Genomic DNA, 24,495 nt, shown 5'->3' with positions numbered 1-24,495 from the left:
AGTGACACTGAGTGGGGACCAAGCCAGGACCTCAGTGTCCAAGCCTTTGCAGGGCCTTCTCACTCAAGCCACCTGCAGGGGACCTGGCAGAGCTGACACATCCTCTTCAGAGGTGAAAAGAGAGGCCCAGGAGAAAGGCAGGGGCCCATCCATGCCTCGTGTCCCTACATGGCAGGGCCAGAGCTCCAGGCCAGGCCCCCCACCCCGTTCAGGGCACGTTCCACAGTCAGCTCTGTCTCAGAGTGTTTCATCAGAAATTGATGATGCACATGCTCTGTGTCGGGCCCTGGAGTAACCAGGCTGAATGAGGCAAGGTCCCTGTTCCCATTCAGCCTCAGCGATGACAGCTAATGTGAAGGGGCACTCTTGTGCTTACAGGACCCACAGAGGGTATTGACCCGTGGGTTGCAAACTCACATGTCCCCAGGGCCAGACTGATGCCAGGCTGCATGAAGGCAGTGAGGGTCTGGGGGAGGTAAGCAGTGAGGAGTGGTGGGAACTGCAGTGCCTCTGAGGAGACAGTCACCCTCGGTGCCATCCAGTGGGTCACCTGGTGGCTGGTGAGATACAAAGAGCCAGATATTCCCATTTTAAAGAAAATCCAGAAATCTGCACTTTTATATGTAAGTTTCCTAGTTTTTAGAACTCTCTCCATGCCAACAACAAAAAATCACCTCTAGACTGGATACAGCGTTTGACCGCTGCCCACTGCTCATGAGGCACAGAGAAGGAAAGGACTTTCCTGAGGTGACACAGCAAGATAGTGGCTGAGCCAGGCCTTGAACCCGAGTCTCCTGATTCAAGCAAAGTCCCTTCACAGTCCCTTCTCTCTTCTGGATGTGTGACAATGTTTTAGCTTTGGCACAAATGACTTAGGGTGGGAAATATAGCCCTCCTGAAACTTCCATAAGAAACACATTGGGAAATTGGCAGCAGGTCGTGTTAAATCTTCTGGCACCTTCCGAAGAGTGGTTTGCAATTTTAATCCTGAAGTTGTTCTGCTCCTTCCTGCTCAGAATGCAGGGGACGCAAGCCCTCCCCTTTAAGGAGGCAGGTCCCGTTGTTCATGGGGTGTGTGGAGCCTGGGGCTCTCCTCTGGGGGCAGGAGTGGGGTCTACTCCGCACAGTCTGTCCCACTGTGTCCACAGCAGCCCCTTGGCAAAGACCTTCTCTCCTGAAGCCTGGCCCTCCAGGAGCCCGCGTCAGTTAGCAGGAGCCTGGGCCCCACTGATTAGATGGCAGGCAGAGCGATGAACAGCACAGGTCTTTTTGCTGGATTTGAATCCTGGTTCTGCCACTTGACTTATCAGTTGTGTGACCTCAGTCAAGTCACTTCACCTCTCTGAGCCTCAGGAGTCCTCATCCATAAATGGGTTAATAAGATTTACATGCAGAGTTGTAGTATGACTCTGTTCCTACCATAGGTTCCTATAGGTAGGGAAGGATGGACCCTTGTCGCTTGGCTATTAATAGTCATGTTAATTACAACAAATAAACATGGACTTCAACTGAATTAGAACAGAAAATTTGGGGTAACAGCAGATTTGACAAATGTTTTCCCCTCCTTATTTATACCTCAGTTAATCTTAATTTCAATAAATATTTATCTAGCATTTACTATGCTAAGCACTTTACAAATACTGACTCATTTAATCCTTGCAACCCCTCTCTGAGGCAGACAATACAGTAGAGGTTTCCAGATGAGGAAATGGAGACCCAGAGAGACTAAGTAACTTGCTCCAGGAGAGGCAGCGGGCGGGTGGCGGGCCTGGGCTGCAAAACCAATCCATGTGGCGTAGGGTCTATGCACACAACCATGTACTCCCCTTTTTCTGCTTTGTTGCTTCTGAAACACAATTTCCAATTTGGAATCGACCATCTCAGGGAAAGAAATGGTTCTTTCCATACCTGAGGAAGTGGTTGAAAGACTGTGCCTTGGGATATAAAAGACATAGGATCAAATCCTCGCTCTGCCTCCTCCCTGGCAGGGTGACATTGGGCACGTGATCCCCCTCCACCCCCGAGCCTCGATTTCCCCAACTCTAAACTGGGCTAATATCACCACTCACCTCTCAGGTGGAGGGAAGTAGAGTCAGCCATGGATGTGAAAGTACTTTATAAAGTCTTAAATGCGGTATTTGGGGCTTGGGGGAGTTAAATCATCAGGATTATAAAGCTGATTTTCACCAAAAAGTGTCCAGCCCTTAAGCATTGCCCTTCCTTGTCTGTGGGGATCTGATGAAACCAGCATGCAAAACACAGCACCTCCCCCTACCATGGCACGTGGTGATCCTGTCCTGGGGGCCGGTGTGACCCTCTGGCTTGTCCTCAGTCCTGCCTGGACTCTTTGCTCTAGGGTTCAGGTGTGTTTACAATCCAACACTGAGAGGCTCAGCCCTCCCTCAACGCACAGCATCCATATCCACGCAGGTCATAAGAGGATTTCTGCCTTTGCGTTGCTTGGCAATATTTTGTTTAAATGAATTTGTGCCAGGGATTAATATAGTCTGTGAGCTGAACTGCTTACTTGGCAGGAAGGGGAAAGTGAACTGGGTTTTAAGAAACCTGATGTGAAAACAGCTCTTAGGATGAGGGGGAGCAGATGAAGCTTAGGGCTGCAGAACTGGACTCCAGAGGAAGCATCCCTAGTTTCCATGCCTGCTAGGCCACTTCCCACCTGCAACCAGAGCGCTCAGTCTCCTCTAAAAGGTAACTGTCACTGGGTGGTGAGGCTGCACGATGCCTGGCAGCTAGCACGTGCTCAGCAAATGAAGGGTCAGCCCCGTAAGAGCAGGCTCCACGCTCCCAGCGCCTGGAGGGCACACAGTGGATCCTCGTGCTTCACAGATTCCATGTTCCTTATTAAATTTGCCTAGTAACTAAACAGTATTTGTAACCCCCCAAATCAATACTCGTGGTGCTTTTGCCGTCATTTGCAGATATGAGTGGAGCAGCGAGAATTCTGAGTCACCCAATGTGCAAGTTCCTAGCTGAGGCTGAACGGGGGGGATGTGGTTCCGCCTTCTTATTTCAGCTCTCTTGGGTCGACAAGTGTGCTTCCTTACGGTCTCCTGGGTGCCACGTGTTAAACTTTTTTGGGCTTTTTGTTGGTGATTTTGCTGTTTTAAATGACCCCCAAGTGCAGTCCTGAAATGCTGTCTAGGGTTCCCAAGCTGAGAAAGCTGTGTGATGTGTCTTACGGAGAAAACAGCCACGTCAGGTGAGCTTCATTCAGGCGTGCGTTACAGTGCCATGGGCCGTGAGTTCAGTGTTAATGAGTCAACAGTAGGTACCAAATAAGGTGTCTTCGTACAGAAACATACATAAAACAAGGTTATGTATTGATCAGTTGATGAAAATGTTGTCAGTTGAGGCTCACAGGAGCCTAACCGTGTATTTCCTCTCGGAGCCGCAGTTCAGTTTTCACTAACTCAGCATGGGCGGATATTTTACAGAACGTAACTACTGCTACTAACAAGAATCAACTACATAGCAGTCGCTGTTATCATCATTATGGCTTTTGCTCTTCAAGTGGGAGTCAGGAAAGAGGCTGGGTTTCGAGTTCTCCCAACTTGATAGCAACTGTGGGGATCAAATACGATAAAGGCTGTGAAAGGTGGTTGTAAACTGTAACGTCTGTGGCTAGGCATTGTAAATGGCATCACCTTAACTATCACATAGAAATCCTGCTCCAGGGAAGTCATCCTGCACTGAGGGCTCTGGCGAGGGCCTGCCTTGGTCCATGGGGCTGAGATTGAGCTTTAGGGCCTTAAGAGACCACACTGAAACGGGACAGGCAGAGTCCTACTGGACCTCACAGGTGTCACTTCCCTGCATATTAGTCCTTTGCCAGAGGACTGTTCCTGGCTGATGCCCATTCTGCGAACACCTTGCCTGGGCAGAAGCATAGCTCTTGCCTGGACAGTGGCATGGCTGCCTCACTGCTCTCAGCCTCCCTTCTAGGGTCCCCTACCTCCTTTCTCCACATCACAGTGACTGGACTCCTCACCCTCCCGCTTTATGCCCTTTAATGGCTTCCCATTTTTCCCAGGAAAAACCCCAAAGCCCTGCCCATGACCCATGAGTCTCTGGGTGGGCAGGCCCCTGCCCACATCCTCGGCTTCATTTGATACCACATTGCCCTTCGCTTTCTGCTCCATCCACACTGGCTTCCTCCAGTTTCCTTGAATACAACATGCTGTGCCCCTCCTGCCACAGGGCCTTTGCACTTGCTAAACTTCTCTCCCTATCCTCATTACCCACTCCCCTACCTCCAATACCTTTACATGCTCACAGCCTCTACATCCTTTGGGTCTCAGCTCAAGTTCCTTCCCTGAGTGGGGACAGAGGGGGCCCTGTGACATAGCCCCCCCTCCACCCCACTTTCCCCTTTATAGAACCTGTCTCAGTGACATTTTACATTCATTGGAGTGACCATTTGGTAAATGATCGTCTCCCCCATCCCCTCCCCCAGACTTCAGACTCCATGAGATCAGACACCAGGGCTACCTTAGCTCACCACTGAGTGTCCAGAGCACAGAAGAGGGCCTGACACATCTGGATGCCCAATAAACACTTAGTACATGAGCGGACATCCATCCTTATGCTGCCCACTGGGGAAGGTCCTGCTGGACACGACTCAAGCTCTCCCCTGCAGTTCTGGAAGGATGACGAGCTAACATGTGGAGCACAGCCATGTACAGGGACTATCTTCTTTGGTTCTCACTACCATCCAGTGAAGTGGAAAGCTAATAGGTACCTGTATCGGAAGAAAATGATGACGAGGCTCAGGGAGACAGGGAGAACTGGCCCAGGCACACAGCTAAGAAGGGGTAAGGGCAGGATTTGCACCCAGGCCTGGCTGACTCAGGAGCCTGTGCTCTGAGCCTCTCCCTCCCGCCCCTCCTTGTCTTCCCACCTGTGGTTTGTCCATACCCTGAGTATGACAGTTTTATATGTGAAGGGCTGCATCACTTAGGGGATCGAGGACTTGACCTCATGTCACTAGCCTTTCTGATGTTTTCTTCTTTTATTCCCTGGTTCCAAAGGCAGAGCATGATGGAGCCTGTTGCTGGTCTGTCCTTGGGGCTGCTTGCTGGGCTGGCTGCCCTCAGCACATTTGCAGAAAGGTGCTCACCTCTTAGAGAAGCCGAGTCTGATGGATGGAGTCAGCACCTGCTGGCAGCACTGGACATGCTTGTGCAGGCTTTGGCCTCTGATAAGCCTTGTGGGGACAGGCAGTCACAGGATGCTGAGATAGTGAGGCTTATTTGACTCACCGCCCTCCCCCAGACTTATTTTACACGTGAGGAAAGTGAGGCCCAGGAAAAGAAGGGAACTTATCTAAGATCATAGAGTAAGTTTCAAAAACAAAATGAGAAGCTGGGGCTATGGGCACCCTGAGCGGTGTCATTCATGTTTGCCTCAAGGTCTCACTGGTAAAATGAGGACAGAGGAAAGTTCTTTGCCTCTACCAGTCTATCATGGTACCTGAAACTTAACCATTAATTCTTTTGCCTTAGAGAGATTTCTGCTAATTCTCTGACAGAGTGAAAATACCCTTGGATGGGTGAAGTGGGGAGGGACAGCCTAAGTCATCAATCAAAAAGGTTATCTATGTCTCCATCCATCCCCTTCTCTCTCCATCTACACCTTCATCTATCCACTTATCTGTCTCTCCAGCTATCCATCCACCAACCCATCCATCCATCTACCCAACCACCCACCCACTCACCCCTCCACCCATCTGTCCACCCATCCATCCCTTTTACCAGATTCTCACTAAACACCAGTTCTGTGACTAGCTCAGTGGGATAGAGGGATGAATATGGCTCAGGTCCAGCCTCTGCAGAGCTCCCAGCACCCCGGAGGCAGCAGGTCTATGAGGCCATATTTCCCCTGCACGATGAGGCCCACACTAAGGGAGATGTTCCTGCTTGGCTTCACAAGGAAGAGATGGCCAAACAGAAAGACCCTGACCCTGAGTTCATCTCAGCCCTTGCTACTGACTGGCTGTGTGTGCTTGGGGAAGCCATGCCCCTCTGGGCTCAGTGTGCTCATCTGCGATGTGGGTAGGTTGGACTAGATGAGTTTCCCAGACTCCAGTCATTCCCATATGTCCTCCTCACCTATAGACAAGATCACCTGTACTAAAAAGTACTTCTGGTCTTTCTTCAAATAAGTTGACTTTTCTTTTTAACCAAAATATGTTTTGGAATCAAACCTCATTGCTACCATAAATGGAAAAAAATGGTAACAGCTGTCATAAATAGAAAGTAACCATAAAAATACTTTAAAAAAAAGGCAAACTGCTAGCGGTGTTAAATTCGAGGTAGATGTCCCTTTCCACCAGTGGCAGCCTGCTCTCCTGGTTAAGGCAGAACTTAGTGAGGGGTTGAGGAGGAGTTAAGAGGTGAGATAGGACTACACGGAGACTCGCCCCTCAGAGTGGGTTCCCTGCGCTGCGTCTGGATATCATGAGGTGGTGGCAGGGGAGGGGTCACCCCCGGAGGGTCCCCTGAGTGTGAGCCCAGAAGCTCTGCCCTGGAGGGAGCACCAGGCTGGGCGCTGTCCTGGCCCCTCTCTCCTGCACCCTCTGCATGTGCCCGGGCCTAGCCCCTGCCGAGAACTCACACCTCCCCTGCAAGCCTCCCAGAAGCCAAGGGTCAGGAAGGCGTGAGCCGGATTCTGTAACTCGAACCGGGTGGTATCTGCTTCAAATCCTGGTGGAGGAGAGAAACTAATATGGAAATCTGAAGCCATCCCATCCGGGAGCTCGGTGGCATCGGGTGCTGCCCGGAGAGGACCCAGACCCGTTCTAATGTTACCTTCAGCCACAAGACTCCTCCTCCCTGCCTCCACCCCCACCTCCAACCCTTGACCCAGGGTCCCCAAAGCCCACGACTGTGCAGGGCCCCTAGGACATGGCCTTCCTGAATCTCTCTGTGGCGTGATCAGTTATGATCAGAAAAAGGTCTCTTAGATTCTCCGAGGCTTGAAGTGGCCTCACTCTTCTCACCCCTGGCAGGCAAGGGCCTGCTGGAGCAGGGAGACCGAGTGTGGGGTGTGCTGGGCCCTGATGGCTCCCCGCTTGACCTCGCCCCTGACGTTCTGGGGCTGCAGCAACTGAATTCAAGGGTATTATTTACTTGAAAAAATGTTCCATTTTGGATTCAGATTTCAGAAAGATATTTGAAATGCTGAACTTGCTGCCAGCTTTGTGGAAGACACAGAAAAGCCCACTTTCTCACCTGGCCTTGGCTCCAGCCTGGGGCTTTTGGGGAAGGGCTGATCTTGGTACCACCCAGCCCCCACCCCCAGATCTGAATTGCCAAACCAGAAAAGCCCAGAAGGGGAAAAAATGTTAAAAACATAGCGTTGGGCTTTGCCTTAGAAAGTGATTTTTCTCTCTAGTTAATAGTTGTAGTCTTTTGTACAGGTTTTGAAATTCATTCATTCATTCCACCAGGCTGGTGTTTGACTGACAGGCACCTGTAGGTTATTTACAGCTGACATCCCTCTTGGCACATGCCCCTTGTGAAATATTTTACACATCTCCCCCATATTCGCACGTGTTTACTGAGCACATACTGTGTGTTTCAGACACTGAGCTTGTCAAGCCCAGGGACATACCAGTGTCCAGACACTGTCCCTCCCTCAGGAGCTTGTGGTCCACTGCAGGAGGAGACACACCCACGATCACAGGGCAGGGACTGCTGTGACGCAGAGCCAGACAGGGCGCCTGCCGTGGGAGCTGGAGGAGGGCACACTCACATCTCTGCCAGAAATGCAGCAGAGACATTTTGGGAAAATTACCCAGAGGGTGAAATTCCACACCTCAGACTCTTACTGAATTCCCTTGTTGACAGAGCAGAAAGGTTCCTGAGAGATCTTTGAGGCCAGCGTTCTCAAGGTGGGTTCTGAGGAATGCTAGTTTTGTGGGCACTCACAGACATTACTCCAAAAAAGCTTCAAAAGTCAAGTTAGTTTGGGAAATACTGGGTCAAGCAGAATTAAGCGGGTTCCTGTGTTACAGCGCTTCGGAGCCTGACGTGTTGATTGCCCTGTGAAACCTGCGGGACCAGCAGCGGCTACAGCATGAAACGTGGTGCACTGTTATGGGGGGGGAGCCTCTCAAAAGGCTGGTGCCCCACGAGCTTACTCTGGGGAGTATAATCCAGTCCAGCCCGCTGGTTCACAGATAAGGAAACTGAGGCCCAGAGAGTGGCTGGCACTTGGCCAGCGTCTCACAGGGAGCAGGGGGCTGAGCTGAAACTAGAGCCCAGGGCTCCTCCCCTGAAAGCGGGACGCTTAAGGTTTGTGGTTTGGGCCTTGGCTGTTAGTGGCATGTGAGGAGAATGGAATCCATTCCACTCCTGAAGAAATCCTGGGACGGTTCTTAGAGGAGGTAGGATGTGTGCTGGAAAGTCTGGGGCTCCTGGGAGCCAGTGATTCGTGACTTTATTGGCTAAACAGTGGTATCACTGAGAGCCAGGTACACACTAGAACCTCATGGATGCCCAGCTTGCTGAGAGGGCACCTCAGGATGGGGACGTCCTCGCACCTGAGGAGATTAGTCCCTGAACTCACAAAGGAGGGCAAGCACTTAGAGGTGAGGCTCCTCTTCTGGGGAGCCTTCCCTGATTGCTACCACTGAATCGAAGTGATCCCCCAGCCCTGAGTTCTCACTCCAGGTATTCTGTAGTGTCATTTTACCCTTATTTCATCTTCCTTGTGAGTTTTGTTTTTAGCCAGTGTGGGATTTCCACTAGTTTACAAGCGATTTAAGAGCAGAGCTGGTGGCTTCTTCTTCCCTGTATGGTTAACGTTCGTGAAGACCTCACTGGGTGCCAGGCTCAGCCCTCCATGTTTTCCCTGCATCCTCTCATTTTACCCTCATCACTGCCCTCTCCAGGGGCTGTTTCTATTCCCATTTTATTGAGTAGAAAACTGAGGCACAGGAGTTTAGAGGGACTTGCTTGAGAACAAGGGCCAGTAAATGATGAAGCAGAGATTTGAACCCAGGCCTTCATCTCTTTTTACAGGTAGGCTTGTGAAATTGGATGGAATTGAGTCGTGGATAATCCCACAAGCATCCTTTTCTCCTGGGGCAGGGACCTGAAGCCTGGGGGCTGGGTCCCCACTCAGCGACCGTGCTCCAAGCTCAGCCCCATCTCAGCTCGCTCACTGTAAGGGGATCCAGGGTGCGAGGTGCTGTCACCTGCAATTTAGAAGGGCAAGAGTCACAGACTGACAGCTGGCTTGGCCTTCAGGCCCCCACAGCCCCCACCCTTGTGCCCGGACTTGCCCCAGGCCTTCTGGAGTCCTAGTCTCACTCACCCCCATGTCATTCCAGAGCTGTCCATGCTGCGGGTCTGCCGGTTTCCCTGCCAATTACTCTTCATCCTAGCTTTTCAGCTTTATTTATGGACTGAGAAAGTTGGACCCAGGGTTCATAGCTGTTGTCAGTGTGGATAAAATGTTAACAGTGGTGACACCCAAGCATCACCCTCCCTGCAGTCCTGGCTGGGCCAGGGGCCGGGGTCTCCTTTCTTCCATAATTAAAAATTCACCAGTGAAGACAGATCGCTCATCAGTCTTTCATCCCAGCAGTCCCCATCGGAGAAGACAGGGCACCGCTGATGAGGCTGGCCTGGCTGCCCCCGGCCTGGGCCTTTGCCACTGTGTGCATGAGCTCAGGGCCTTGGGTGGGGAGCAGGTGGGCCCAGCCGAGCCTGGGGAGACCCCTTGAACATCACCGAAGGGTACCAGGCGTCGCAGATTCTGCTTTCTGCCTCATATGGGCTGAGACATCAGGGAGAGACCCACAGAGGATCAGAAAATAAGTGTGCAGAACAAAACAGTCAGGAGGCAGCTAAATAGCCACGTAGCTAGTCCTATCCAGTTAAAACTATGGGATTTACACACTTGAAAGTTGCTGAGAGCAGGTCTTCAATGTTCTCACCACAAAAAAGAAGTGGTAATTATGCGACGTGATGCAGGTACTGCTAATGCTACAGTGGTAATCACTTTGCAATATGTAAATGTGTCAGATAACATACGCTGTAAACTTATGTAATGTTATATGTCAATTATATCTCAAAAAAGCTGGAAAAAGGATGTAGATCATCCATGTCCTAACAAGTAGAAACATTTCATTCAAAACCACCCCAACAACAATAAAACACCCCACGGGATAGTATGTGTGAGGACCTCATCATGGAGCCAGCTTGGAGGAGGCGTCCTCGTCGGCAGTGCTAGTTATTATTATTGCCGTCGAGGTTGTTGCCCCTGCTCCAGGACTCACCTGCCATGCTGGTCTCAGCCATGTTAGATAACTCCTCTGGGACTCAGCGTCCTCCTCTGTAGCACGGCAATCATTACAGTACCTTCCTCCTAGATTTGGGGTGAGGAGCGGATGAAACAAGACCCCTTAATGTTGGTGCTAATTAGTAAAATCATTATTGAAGAGACTGAACACTGACCCCCATCTCCTGATGCAGCTGGGCCCTCCTGTGTCCCAGGCAGAGGCAGGGACAGCCTGGCAGGCCAACAAAACACTGGCTGTGCTGCTTTCTGGCTGTGTGGCCTTTGCAAGCCTCCCCTTCTCCCGGCCTCAGCCTCCCCTTCTCCTGGCCTCAGTTTCCCCTTCTCCTGGCCTCAGTTTCCCCATCTCTATAGCGCAGGTGCTGGGGCCTGTGAGCTCCTGGGTCACTTCCTGCTGTGGGTTCCAGGAAACCCTGCACCTGGCCGCCTCTTGCGGGCTCGTGTTTTTCCTAGAAGAGATTTGGGGGTGGGGGCGCTCTGCTGGGTGCTTTCCACCGTGACTCCTCTGTATCGGCCCTAGGCCTCTGGATTCCCTGCAGCTCTGCTCCCCCATCTCTGTGAACTCTGGGCTGGGCTGTCTTTCCAGGAAGGGGATAGCCTGGCTCCGTAGTGAGAAGGATTGGACGGTGTCCAGTGGAAGGGAACAGGCAGGGGTGGCAAGGGGAGCTCAGGGCCCCAGCGATGGGGCTCCAGGTGCTGGGGGAGGGGCAGAAAACTCAGACTCAGGCCAGGTAAGCAGAACAGAAGCTCTGGGAAGATGGTGCCAACTAATAGTTGGTGGGGGTGGAACCGAGCTTCTGACATCTTGAAGGACCTGGTTAGCCTTGGCTTAGGGCCTGAGGGGTGTGGATCCCGTGGGGCAACAGGGCCCAGGAGGCAGGGCCACTGCGCTGGATGACTGCCACACATCCCTGGAGACCCACTGTCCGCCCTTCCCCCCTGCCCTGTGGTGAGGCGGGACCTGTAGGGCTGCATCCTGCACTCCCTCCCATTCTGGCTTCCTATTGGCTTTGGCCAGTGGGGAGCTCTGGCAGGACATGGAGTGAGGCAGGGGAGAGATGTTGGGGTATTTAGTCTCCCAGCTCTCTCCCTGGGGATCTCCCTGGGCTGGCTACATGCCTTGCCCACGGGTGACAGCTCCTATCAAGGATCATCCCACACAGCCTGCTCTGCACCTGGGTCTGGAAACTATTTCCCCACCTCGCCCCCCAACCCACTTCCACATGAGGGGTGTTGGCAACAGAACCGCTCCTACTGGGGCTGGGAAACGGCACCACTCCTGCCCACACCTTTGCCAAGAGGTCCTTTATTAAACCCTCAGGACCCTGCCTAATTGAGTCCCCCAGAGCCGCAGAGCAGGGATATTGCAAGAAGACCCTGGAGAGGGGGTGGCAGGGTCCCCGACCCAAACGTGGCCTGGAGTCTTTCTCGATCTTCTCACCCTGGATCACTCCAAGGGACGGACCTGGCATTCTCCCCCTAGAATTCTCAGTTTCTGTGTCTGGAGCAGAGAAGGGAAGGGTCGGGGAGGGAGCCTGGGCTGCGCAGGTCATGCGATGCCAGTGCAGGGCTGCTCGCTCCAGTGCCCTGTTCGGGCAGACGGGTGGGGTTGGGGAGCATCTGTGGGCCTAGGGGAGCAGCCCCACGCAGCTCCAGCCCATCACTGTCCTATTTGCATGGGGCCCAGAGGTACAGCCCTCCCCAGAGGAGTCAGAAAGCCAGACTTTTATGTACAATCCCTCGGTTTCTGAATACTAGGAGCAGTTCAAATATTCAATTTTAAACAAATATTCAATTTCAAACAGCCAGATCTGGATCCCTGGCCACCAGTTTGTGACCCAGAAAATACAAGCCCCTCTAACCTGCCTTTCTGATCTTTGCTCATAGGTTTCCCGCACCCGGAGCGTGGACCGAGAGCAGCCCAGGAGACAGGTAAGGGTGAGACCAAGATCCCTGGTTCACGAAGGGAGGCTCAGAATTCCCACCTGCACCTCAGCGCCGTTAGTTGACCCCAATTAGGAAACACTTGGTTTTCAAACCACCTGTCTGTACTGTCAACCACCCGCTACCGCTACCGCCCCAGCCTCCCTAACCCCCTCCCAACACAGAAGCGCTCAGCAGCCACTCCCAAAACCCTGTGGACCTGTGGGCAGCGAGGGAAGAAGAAGCAGCAAAAAACAAATCTGAAACGGCAGTTTGGACTCATTTCCTGTGTGTGTGACTTTCCCCCTTGCCAGCCCCCCACGGAGTCTGTGTGTTACCCACTTTACTTTGGGGCGGTGTTCTAGCAAAATAGAGGGGCGTTTGGATTAGTCAATGTCCTTTTGAGATAAAGAGCCACGTTCCTGTGTGGGTTACATGGCTGTCATTTCGGTCATTCACACTTCAGTATCTTTCAATGCCGTCAGGTTATTTTTCAGTTATTATCTCACTGAGGACAGCCACACTGAGGGGTATTACTGACTTGGGGGTCTGCGAAGGGGAAGCCCTGTGCAGAGGGCCCTGGCCCAGCCTGAGTGGGGCCTGGGGCGGAGGGAGGACTGTCCTGGGAGCTACTTGCCTGTCCATCCTTTTACGAGCATTTGGAGACACAGACCCTTTGACTGGGGGACTGCCTGGGAGTTCTGCCAACGGCCCTGGGCTGCTCCCTCCCTACTGACCTAGGAGAAATAGGGGGATCTGGGAAACTGTCCTCTCATGGGGTAGCTGTGTGCGGAGCTGGCTCTGTCCCTGGAATCAGCAGCTGCCCCAGGGCGTTTGATAGGAGAGAGCCTTCTCCACCCAGCGCCCCTCCCCGCAGGCCTGTCACAGCACCTACGTGGCCACCATCTGCGTCACTCCTCGGGAAAGGATGAGGAAGCTTTGAAAGCTTTTTTCCAAATGTCATCTGTAGGTTAGTTGCGAGGGAAATAGCAATTTGGATATTCTGTGTTTTCCAAGTTTTGTGTAATAAGCCTGTGTTCCGTTTTTGCTGTCTGGAGTGGTCCAGTTACCCGTGGGCACTCGTGTCCATTGTAGAAATTCTCTGACCAGACTAGCCCCAGTGGATAGCAGGGTTTGGGGAGCTGGGACAGGTAAGTTTTGATGGAGAAGTAAAAGGTCATAGTGGGGAAGGATTAAAGATCTGTCAGCAGTGAGCACAGCCTCCTGCTCTGTTGTGCTGTGGTCATGAGCTAGGGAGCCGGATCATGACTGTTTCCAAAAATAATGTGGACTTGCTTGTTCCTTCTGTTAAGGTGCTTCTCACGTCAGAACACAGTCGTCCCTTCTTCTCCCCTCTCAGCCCCTCCCAGACCAGGGCCTGTCCTCTGCATTTCCAGGCCTCAGCAAGGCATGAATGTGTGTGGGAACTGGTATTTGTTGAGTCACTGCCATCTGCAGGGATGGGGCTAAGGGTGCTGTGGGAATCCCTCATCTCAGTTCCTCGTGAGGACAAGATGCAATGTTCATCCCCATTCCACAGGTGAGGAGACTGAGGCTCAGAAGTGAAGTGACTCGCCCAAAGTCACACAGCCCAGGTCCGTGTGACTTCAAAGACCTTGTTTTTCCACCACAATTCTGCAAAAGCAACATCACTTTTTTTAAAGGTTGAAAAATACAGAGAACAGTTTATTCACAATTTCACCTTCTTGTTGCCACAGGCATTTGGAGGTTTTTGTTTGTTTGTTTAGCCTTCCTGCTTTTATCTGTATACTCATTTGCTTTGATACATTACTGCATTTTCTTCTAGGCTGTCACACCACTGCAGCAGTTCTGATAAAGTCAATGCAACAATAAAAATTGTGATCTAGACTGGCAAATGGCCAGGTGGGTATGTTGGCCATCACCTGGTGGGGGTCAGGTGGGCCTTACAGGCTCATGCACCCTGGGACACACTGTGCCTTCTCCCATCTCTGCACACCTAGTGCCTGACACCCGGTGCTGGGAGTGGGTCTGGAGCTGTCCTGCCCAGCTGCTTATGCCTGAGTCGAGACCATCTTCCACAGACCCTGCCAGTGTGGCATAATAGTAGAGCTTTTGGTCTTTGGAGCCAGGCAACAAAGAATTCGAGTCCTGACTGCTTCATTTTCTAGCTGTGCACAACCTTGAGCAAGTGCGTGACTCCGTCTCTCTGTGCCTCAGTTACCTCATCTGTAAAATGGGTACCCACTCCGCAGAGTGTTATAAATAATCCAGGACAACTCCTCCCCTTCCCTTCTGAAGTAACCAAGCTCTCCCCTGAAGGACAATTTCCTCGTAGCCAGGGATGGATGTCACTTTCTTGTCTTTATGGCCAGGTAACCTAGATTTTTCTCTGCCTTTTCTTTTTTTCCTTTTGCTTTTTTATTTTCAAGCGGTCTGAAACTACAACGTAAACTCTTGGGAGCTTTTTAATATGTGTGGCCAGAAGTTGTTACACCCCCAAAAGTCATATAACCTATTAGAAAGTTTTAAGAATTTTAAAAATTTTCCACGTTCAAAATGTGAGTAACCAATCACTTCTAGGAAATTTGCCTTGAGGAAATAGCCCAAGGTGTGCACCAAGGCTTATCTATAGGAATGTTTATCACAGCATTGTTTACATTAGTTTCAAAATAGAAACAGCAGGGGAAGGGGGGAGCCCATCCCAGCACGTGCAGACCGTGGAGGATTCTGGGCAGCCGTGGAATATGACATTTGAGATGAAATTTTAATAACATAGGAGAAAATGGTCATATTTAAGTGTTAAGAGAAAAGGCAATTTGCCAAAATTAATCCTAACTGCATTTTTAAAAAAAAAATAGGTGGAAGAGAACACAAATAAGCAAGGCAGAAAGAGAGAAGAGGGGGAGAGAGGAGACTGGAGAAACAGATACCGAGTACCGAGCAGGGGAGGAGGACAGGTGACTGAATTCTTCTGGGCGCCTTTTGGAATTTTCTCAATTTCCCACCATGGCGTGTTCTCTGTTTATAATCATAAAGAGTAGTGACAGTTTAGAAAAACTTATCTGCCCCCACCAAAGTGTGTGTGTGTGTGTGTGTGTGTGTGTGTGTGTGTGTGTGTATACATTTTGCCGGTCAGCTGTATGAGAGGAATTATGTTGGCACTTTTCATTCTAAATGGCTCTTTTTCTCAAAACATCTTTTTATTATTATTTTTACCCAAAGCCCGTGTTGCTGTCGTGTGGTCTTCCTCCCGTCCCTGGAACTGTGGTTCTTTGGCGGGCTGTGTTAGTCTTCTGGGGCTGCCGTAACACCCCATCGACTGCGTGGCTTAAACAGACATTCATGTTCTCACTGTCCTAGAGGCTGGAAGTCCGAGATCAAGGTATCAGCAGGGTTGATTTCTTCAGAGACCTCTCTTCTTGGCGTGTAGACAGCCGTCTTCTCTCTGCGTCCGTACATGGTCTTCCCTCTGGGTTGTCTGTGTTCTAATCTCCCCTTCTTATAAGGGGGAAACAGATAATAAAATAGTAATTATAATGGGATGAATACTGTGAAGCCTAGTCTGCTATGAGAGCCTAATGGTGGGGGAAGGGGGATGGAATCAAGGTGGGCTTCCTTGAGGAAGTGCTTGTTTAAAGTGAAAATTGGAGGATGTGTGAGAATGCATTTACTACATAGATATTAAATGATGGACCAAGATGAAGGTGAGGGAAAAGGGAAACCCAAATAAGGGGGAAAGGTATTCCTGCAAAGAAGTACACCGTGCAAAGGTCCTGCGGTGAACGAGAAATGTTGGAAACACAGGAGCTGAGCATCACTGGAATGCAGAGAGCAAGCAGGGTGGCTGGTAAGGTGAAAGGTCAGAGGTGAAGGCAGGAGGACATCGTAAGGCCACTTTTGTCAGGAGGGTTTGGACTTTAGCCTAAGAATATTAAGAAGCTACTGGAGGGTTATAGTCAGGGAGTGATGGGAACAGATTTGTGTTTTTAAAAGACTGGTCTGGCTGCTGGTATGGAGTGAATAGATGGCTGAGGGCAGGAGGTGGGCCAGTTGGGAGGCTGATGCAGTTGTCTTGGTGAGAAATGCTAGTAGCCTGGACTTGATGGTGGCTGAGGGTGATGAGAAGTGAACAGAAGAGGATGACAGTCAGGATGTGAACAGAAAGAGGGACAGTCACGGGTGACTCCAGGCTTGGAGTTTAGGCAAGAGCAGAAAGTAGGACGTTCACAGAGATATTTGTGGGTGCCTTGGCCAAACTCTCACCCCACACTGAGCTCCTGCAGTTCAACTGCCAGCCTCTCAGGGGGATTCTGACTCACAGTGACCCCAGCAGAGATGGCAGGACCTCAAGGTCCAGGGAGATGGAGAGACCACCTGCCTGAGGCCCCATGTCAGGGCCCAGGACTGTGCCCAGGGGTTCAGAGTTGCTGAATGGACAGTTGATTGAGAAAACTTGGCCCCAAGATGCACAACAGCTTGGTTTAGCATTCTCCTCTGATTCAGCAGAGTCTTTTCCCTCAGCATCTTTCCTGGGAGTAAAACTTAGCCATCGTTCCTAGAGATCCCCTTGGTACTGACATTTTCTTGCCTCAGTGTCCTGGCACTCTCGACCTGCGGGGTGTTAGCACAGGAGTGAACTAAGTAACATCCAGTGGGCCTGGTTCCATCTGCCTCTCACGGGACTCTCACAGTGACTCTGGGACACAGGCCAGGGGCTGTTATTAGCATCCGCCCCATTCTACAGATAGTAAAACTGAGGCTCAGGGAAAGGACGTCACTTGCCCAAAGTCACACAGTTTGGAAATAGGAGAAACAAGACTAAAACCCTCATTAGGAGATTCCACGTTCAATGAATTTTTCTCACTTGTCTTTTTGGTCTTTTAACTCTCAGTAACTTTTGAAGTAAAAGACCCAGCACATTCACCTTCCGAGCATCTGTTTGTTACCTACTAACAAAACATTCTTTTTCTTTCACTCAGACTATTTGAACTATACAACCCTATTGTGGTTCCTTCCACATCCATGTAAACGAATCTTTTATAACAATCACCTGCAAGGAAAAAATTCGATGAGACACCACGTCATTGATATGATGACACCTCCCCAGCGTCTGCCCCGTTTTCTTGGTGGTGCCTATTCATTCGTTCATTGGACGCTTATTTATGGAACCAAATGCTGGGAAGACAGCAGCAAACAAAACAAATGTGGCCCCTGTCCTCAAGAGCTGCCATTCCACAAAGGGAGTTGGGCAGGAAGCAGCTAAACAAATAGCCATCTCTGACGCTGTCTGGGCTGCGGGGGAAGAATGAAGCCCGTGAGAGGAGAGAGAGGCGGGGAGGGGCAGGGAGCGGCTGTTTACACACAGCGGTCAGGGAAGGCCTCTCTGAGGAGGTGACCTTTCAGACCGAATGCAAAAAATGAGAAGAACATTCCAGGTAAAGGGAAAAGCCCCAAGGCAGGCCGAAGCTTGTCTAGGGAGCAAGGAGAAGCCAGGATAGCCAAAAGGACAGAGCAGGGGAGCACGTGGTGGCAACTGAGCTCAGAGAGGGAGGTGACAGACTATGAGGACTCCGCCTTACCTTCAGACCCGGTAGGGTCACGCAGACAAGGTTGCGAGCAGGGACGTGTGGCCAACTTAAAAGAGCCAAGCAGGGCAGGAGGCAAGGACAGAAGCAGGGAGGCCAAGGAGGAGGCAGCGACAGTGATTCAGGTGAGAGATGACAGTGGCTAGACTGGGTGGGTGGCTGTGGGGATGGGTGGCTGTGGAGATGGGGAGAAGCAGCCGCGTTCTGAACAGCTGTGAAGATTGAGCTGCTCGGACCCACTCTTCTAAAGGATGTGGGGAAAGAGGGAAGGAGAGGAATCTGGGGTGACTCCTCGGGGGTGTATTCTGACAGCGCTGGGGTGCTGACAGTCAAAGCTGGCATTAACCACCCAGAGTTCACACAGACCCCACGAGATGAAGTACAAGGTTGCCAACAAGACCGTCCACCCCTCAGAGGCCAGCCACAAGTGGTGTCCCCAGGCTACCATGCTTCTGATGGGCTGGCTGCTAACTTGGGGGTTCCTACAACCCCTCTGATTTAATAACTCACTAGAATGGCTCACGGAACTTGGGAAACTGCTAAACTCACAGTTACAGTTTAATTATAAAGGATACAGATCAGGACCAGCCAAATGAAGAGACACATTGCATAAGGTCTGGCAGGGTCCACCAGGGCATGTCTCCCTGCCCAGCACATGGACTGTTAGCCAACCAGGAAGCTCCACCGAGCCCCCGCGCCCAGAGTTCTTGTTGGGGTTTTATTATGCGAGCGCAGGAAACCGAACCATGAGTAGCTACATCTCCATCCCTGCCCTTCCTGCAGGCGGGACTGACTCAAAGCCCCAACCCTCTGCTCCCATGGGTGGTCTTTCTGGTGACCAGCCCCCCGCTTTGACTCTCCTGGGGGCTCCACGCTGCCTTCCAGAAACCCTGACTCCTGGACCCCGTTGGCCGGTTCTTGGCTTTGGGTGGTATTTCGCAGCTTTTTGGACCTTCCTTACTTAGTTCTCGGTGTCTCCACGCACCTTTGGGAGATCTGAGGGAGGGGCAGTTATGGTTAGGAGGGAGAAATCACGCCTCGAGGGCAGCAGCCAAGTGCAGAGCCAGGACCTTTGTGCGCTCTTTCACTGAAGCTGTGTGAAGTCTTGAGGCTCAGAGAGGCTGAAGGGCTTCCCTAGATGACCCAGCTGACAAGCAGGGGAACGGGATGGGAAGCTGGGTCCGCAGGACCCTGCGCCTGGGTCTGGAGCCCGCCTGCTGATGCCCAGCGTGCATGCCCTCAGTTGGGGAACCCCTTGCCTCAAATCCTAGAAGAGCCCCAAGGTCTTGGAAAGGCCCCCAAATTGGACCACTCCAACCATAGCCAAAGGAAATGAGAGGCTTCAGGAGTCCAGAGGTCAGAACCGACTGATCAGGAATCAGCTGGAAGGAAGGCTCATGCCCTTTGATTGCCAGGAATGGAATAGTGGCCAAAAATATGATAGAGAGAGAGAGAGACAAGAAGAATAAAAGGGGTGTGGGGAGCAGCAAAGGAACCAGGAAGGGTGGTCAAGGAGGGTTGACTGGGTCACAGGTTTTTCCGTAACTGTGATACATCCTTTGGGAATGTGTGGTGACATCAGAAGCAGCAGAGGGCAGTGGGCAGCACACAGCAAAGGCAGGGAGCTCTGTTGATTGCAGGGTAATTAGCACGGCCTGTTGATTGCAGGGTAATTAGCACGGCGGGGTCATTCAGTCTCAGACCAAGCAGCCCTCTGACCCCAGAACAGACCAAAGGCACCACAGTGTCCCAGCTCTGAGTCATCAGAAGACGCTTAAATTACGAGTGAGGTCTGCTGCACATTACGTTATGAGTTTTATGCCTGTTCCCATTCAAACAAACCCAGAAACCTGGTAGGCAAGGGAGTTGGCTCTTACAGGGTTAACCTTCAGTTATCTGGAACCCCCTTCGCCACCCCTCCCCTTGCACAGACTGTCAGGGGCCTTCGACCACCTGTCCAGTGTCACTTCTGTATTGGCGAATGGTGTACTCTCCAGCCCCCACCGATGGCCCATTGTTAGATGTTTTTCTTTAATGTTCTGTTTCTTTTCACACACACTTGCAAAGCTCTCAGCTTCAGCCAGGCGCGCCGAGGAGTCTTGTAGTAGCAGGACTGATCGATGCTGGAGGCTCCTTGCGGCTGCCAGAGCCGCAGTCCTGGGTGGGGGTGGCTGCGGGCTCTACAGCAGTGGCCGCTCACCTCCGCTGCCAGCCACCAGAGCTCAGACAGCTCCGTGCCCTGCAGACCCCTCCAGCCCGGACCCCAGGAGACCAGGGCATGGGAGAGGCCCATGCCTCCTGCAGCGCTGGCCTGGGACTTGCTGGGAAGGGTAAGTGAGGGGCGGCAAGTACCATGGACTCACGGAGGCTGGGAGGGAGCCATGGGCTCTGGGACTTCCAGAAAACAAAGCTGAGCAGGCTGTTGCAGTGGAGATTGAAGGAGGAAACAGCTTGAGGACCCGTTTCTGGTGATTCTATGAAGCAGCAGCAGGATTTGGCTCTGCCCACATTCAAGGTGGCCTGAAATTCTGGGGAAGTCAGGTTGCTATTGGCTCATGCCCAAAGCAAAGCAGTTACAGGACTTCCCTGAAGGACCTTAACTCCTTCCCTCATTCTTCGCCAGGTCCTAACTGAGGGCCACGTACATGCCAAGCCCCCTGCTGGGCACCAGGGCATTCAAGGAGGACAAGATTGAGGCCTCTGCTCAGGAGTGCCCCTAGTCTCGCCAGGGGGATGACTCCTTAAATAACTGTAATATCAAGTGACACATGATAAGAAAGGGCCTATCCAGGGGAGGAAGAGGCCAACTGGACTTCAGGGTGCTAGAGAAGCTTTTACAGGGGAGGGGCCATTTGGATTGGGTCCTAAAGGATGAGTAGGAGTTCTTCAGGGGACAAAAGACAGCCAAGATGTTACGAGTGACTGCAAAGAGGTTTGAACATACAAAAATGTAATAGCACACAGCTCAGCAGGCCTGAGCAGAGGCTACAGAAAGTGAGCAGAAAAGGTTGACAGGGCCACATCACGAAAGGCCTCAAATGCCAGGTGAAGGGGTCTAGACTTGGTCCCACAGGCAGGTGAGGGATCCTAAAGATTTTAAAACAGTGGTGGGATGTGGTCAGTTTTGCATCTGAGAAACTCTGGCTACAGTGTGGACAGGGTGAGGACGGACACAGGAAGACCCTCAAGGACAAAAGTGTGTCCTCAAAACTCATGAAGGCCAGTGCTCTAGACCAAGGCTGTGGGGTTGGGAGGTGAGGAACAGGGGGCAGCTCTGATTTTTTTTCTGAGTTTGAGTGACATGACGGGGTGGAGGGTCAACTGTAAGTGCAAAGGGGGAGTATGGGATGATTTCAAAGTGGACCGTGGGGACTGGATGGGCGATGGGGCTTCTCGATTAGAGGGGATGACAGAGGAAGAGCCGGGGGGCAAGGGCGCAGGAAGGACGAGTTACAAGCTTGAACGTGGCCATGCTGAGCTAGAGGTACGATGACGTGATGAAGGACAGTCCTCTAAGGTGCTGTCACCCGCAGGCACCCTCAGTCCCTTATCCCTGGGGGCTCCGTCATAAAACCTCTGGAGAAGCTGAGCCAAAGCCAGATTTATGACCCACACACCGTCCAGATTCCTGGTTCTCCACCCATGATCACTGAATTGTGATATCAGCCATCAGTCAAGCACTGAGAATTATTCTGCACCTACTGTGTGCTTAGCCTGATCTTCACTGTGTGGGAGTAAATAATCCCAGGCATGTGTAGGAAAGAAGGGTGCTGCGTCCCCACTGGGGCAATTTTCCAAATATGGACGAGGTGCTGCTGAGCAGATTGGTGGTGCAGAGCCCAGGCTGGAAATTGGGCCCGGGGCCCTGGAGCGGGTGGCAGAGAAGCAGAGGGAGGGGGAGGCCGGCTGATGGAGCACTGCCCTGGCCCACCACTGACCCCTCCTGGGAGTCCAGGGATCCCGCTTAGCTTTGGGAAAGACCCTGGGGTTAGGTGAAATAGAAACAGAGATTAGGGAATAGAAATAAAGAATAGGAGAAATCACAGAAACAGGAAATAGAGATTGTTTCTGAGGTGGGAGGCCCCCGTGCTGGAGGTCTAGGGGTGCCTGGCTTTGCGAGGGATCCCCGGGTCTGAGTCACCTGGGCAGACATCGCCACTGCGTTGGGCTCTGTGCTGGGCTCTCCCCTGTCCTGGCGTAGTCCGTCGTCACACACGGGGGTCAGAGACCTGAAGCAGCTGGCCGGTGTCACGCAGCCAGTACGTGGCAGAGCTGGGTTTCTGTTCAAGCCTGGCAGACCTGGGTGCTGGGCTTTCCCTCCCCCTCCCCCGGCCACATGTCAGCGGCGCACCTTGGTCTCTGGGTGAAGTTGAGAAAGATAGAACATTTGCAAACAGTGTAAGATTCATCTCAGAATTACCAAATTGAGTGTTTTTTTAAAACATAGACTGGGAGCAGCAGAGAGGTGTGTGTGTGTGTATCAGTGTGTGTGTGTATAGACACACTTTATCATGTGTATATTACTGAGCACCTACTACGTACCAGATCCTGGGGATACAGCCGTGACCGAGGCACAGTTTGTCCAGGCTCTTGGGGAGTCACGGGTGGGTGTGTTCAGACACAAAAACACACACACACACACACGTGTGCACGCTTTAGTGTTCTAAACCTGTGTCTCAGGAATCAACACGCTGGCCTTGCACAGATCCACACAGATACGTGCCCCAGGGCTCACACTCCCCACATGCTCACCGCCACACACACACAGATCCACCCACAGGGATGAACCTCCAGCCGGGAGGCCCATCCTATTTCACCGTAAAGACAGGACCTGAATCCAGCTCTTGTCCCCACCCCGCCCATCAGGCAGGGACCAGGCTCGCGGAGTTGATGCTGCAGGTGCAGGGTGGCCCGTGGACTCTGCTGAGAGTCACCGCCGCCCTCTATTAAACACGGCCCTGGACGCTTGGTGTGCCTTGTCTCCTTTCACGTTTACTCCAGCCCCGGAGGCAAGTCCAGTTACTCCCCTGTCTTCTAGGTGAGGAAACCGAGGCTCAGAGAGATGGGCCGTCTCACTCAGGGTCTCACGCAGCCCACGAGTGGCAGAGCACAGACTTGAACCCTAAACTCCTTGGAAACAGCACCCCAAAGCTGGTGATGCTCGAGATGACCCTGATGCCTGGATCCTCTGGGGTGGCCGAGCCCTCAGACTTCTCTTGTAACTTCCTGACAAGCTGAGACCTTCCAGAACATGGGGCACTTTTCTCCTGATGCCCCACGTCTAGTTCCCAGAGCTGATGTCCAGTTTCCTCGCAGCCTGGCCAGTGAGTTGTAAGATGGGAAGAAAGAAAGCCTTAGAGCCTAACAGAGCGTCAAGGAGGCTGCCGCTCAGCGGTGGTGAACGGGCTACTTTGCAGCCAGACGCCCCACCCCACTCCAGCCTCAGTGTCTCCAGCCATTAAACGAGAATGTAATAGTACCTGACATGGGATTCTGTTCAGTGTTAAATGAGATCGCACACGTCAAATGCTTAACCCAGAGCCTGGCACCCAGGTTGGTACTGCTGTTTCGTTATTCTTGGCATCTGTTCATCCACCCCTGGATGACTTCCTGTGGGCCTGTTTGGTGGCGGAGTGAGTGTGTCATGCTCTAGCCATATGGAGCAGGCTTACATTCTAGTGGGAGAGATGGAAGTATAATAAATAAAAGTAGTTTGGTGCGAGAGATGCTGGGAAGGAGGTCTGAACAGGGTACTGTGGGGGCACAGAAGGCTGTGGTACATTATGTGAAGAAGCAAGGAGGGCCCTGGAGTGGAGCCTCCTAAAAGCGGGATATTTTCCCATCGGACAGGGTGAGAAAGGGCATTCCAGGAGGAGCGACCAGTAGAGGCAAAAGTTCAGGACAAGAATAGTCAGATGTACTGGAGAAAATGTACATGAGCCAGGAGGAGCAGGTTCTGATATCCACAGGGCCCAGGCACGTGAGCTAGGTGAGAGAAGCAGGCTAAGGGTGAGACAATATGGAGTGGTGGGGACTGTGGCCAACTCGAAGGTACTTGACAGCTCTAAAAGGGAAGTGGGACTCAGCTCCAGGCAGTTGTTGCTGTGAAGGAAAGCTGGCCCCATGTTGCCAGGTCTTCCAAGTTGTTGAGAGATGCCAGGAACCTAGGTTTTTATGTGAAATCTCCTGACTTTGAAACACTGAGCCCCACTGAGGAAATCAAACAAAATATACCCGGGGGCCACCACATTGTAGCCTCTGGTGTAGATCCTGACAGTGGGGTGGGTTGTGGGCAGTGGCACTAGAGGAAGTGAACCTGTGGGTTCTATACTCTGCTTTGTGTCGGCAGCCCTGTGTCTGCACCGTGGCCATGACCTGGCACATGAGCAGTGCCTACTCAACGCTTGTTCTGCAGATGAGTCAGGGAATTTGGACTTTATCTGGAAGGTTTGGGGAGACTGAGGTTTGGAGCAGAAGAATAAAATGATGGAACTGGTATTTTATGGCCATGACTCCACCTGCCACAGGAGGCTGGCTTAGCGCGGGAAGACAGGAGGCAGAGAGGTGGGCCAGGATGCTTAACAGGGCCCCAGGCAGAGGTAGTGGTGGCTAGGGCCAAGGCTGTGGGGTGAGAGGACAGAGGGGGTCCTAGAGGAGTCGATTCTATGCAGATATCAAC

At 52.0% G+C, this 24,495-nt stretch overlaps 1 protein-coding gene across 4 annotated transcripts in view; it reads left to right on the top strand.

Annotated features, from left to right (window-relative positions):
- The window catches only part of ATP2B2 (ATPase plasma membrane Ca2+ transporting 2), a 330,440-nt gene that overhangs the window by 58,354 nt on the left and 247,591 nt on the right, over window positions 1-24,495 (top strand). For all 4 annotated transcript variants that reach the window (XM_032458949.1, XM_032458953.1, XM_032458950.1 and 1 more), the window contains exon 2: window positions 12,214-12,258. The gene's annotated coding sequence lies outside the window, so the exon portion shown is untranslated. The remainder of the gene's footprint in view (window positions 1-12,213; window positions 12,259-24,495) is intronic.

Source organism: Camelus ferus, chromosome 17, assembly GCF_009834535.1.
Source record: "Camelus ferus isolate YT-003-E chromosome 17, BCGSAC_Cfer_1.0, whole genome shotgun sequence".
In the NCBI taxonomy this organism is placed as follows: domain Eukaryota; kingdom Metazoa; phylum Chordata; class Mammalia; order Artiodactyla; family Camelidae; genus Camelus; species Camelus ferus.
This window is presented reverse-complemented; position numbering and strand designations above follow the sequence as displayed.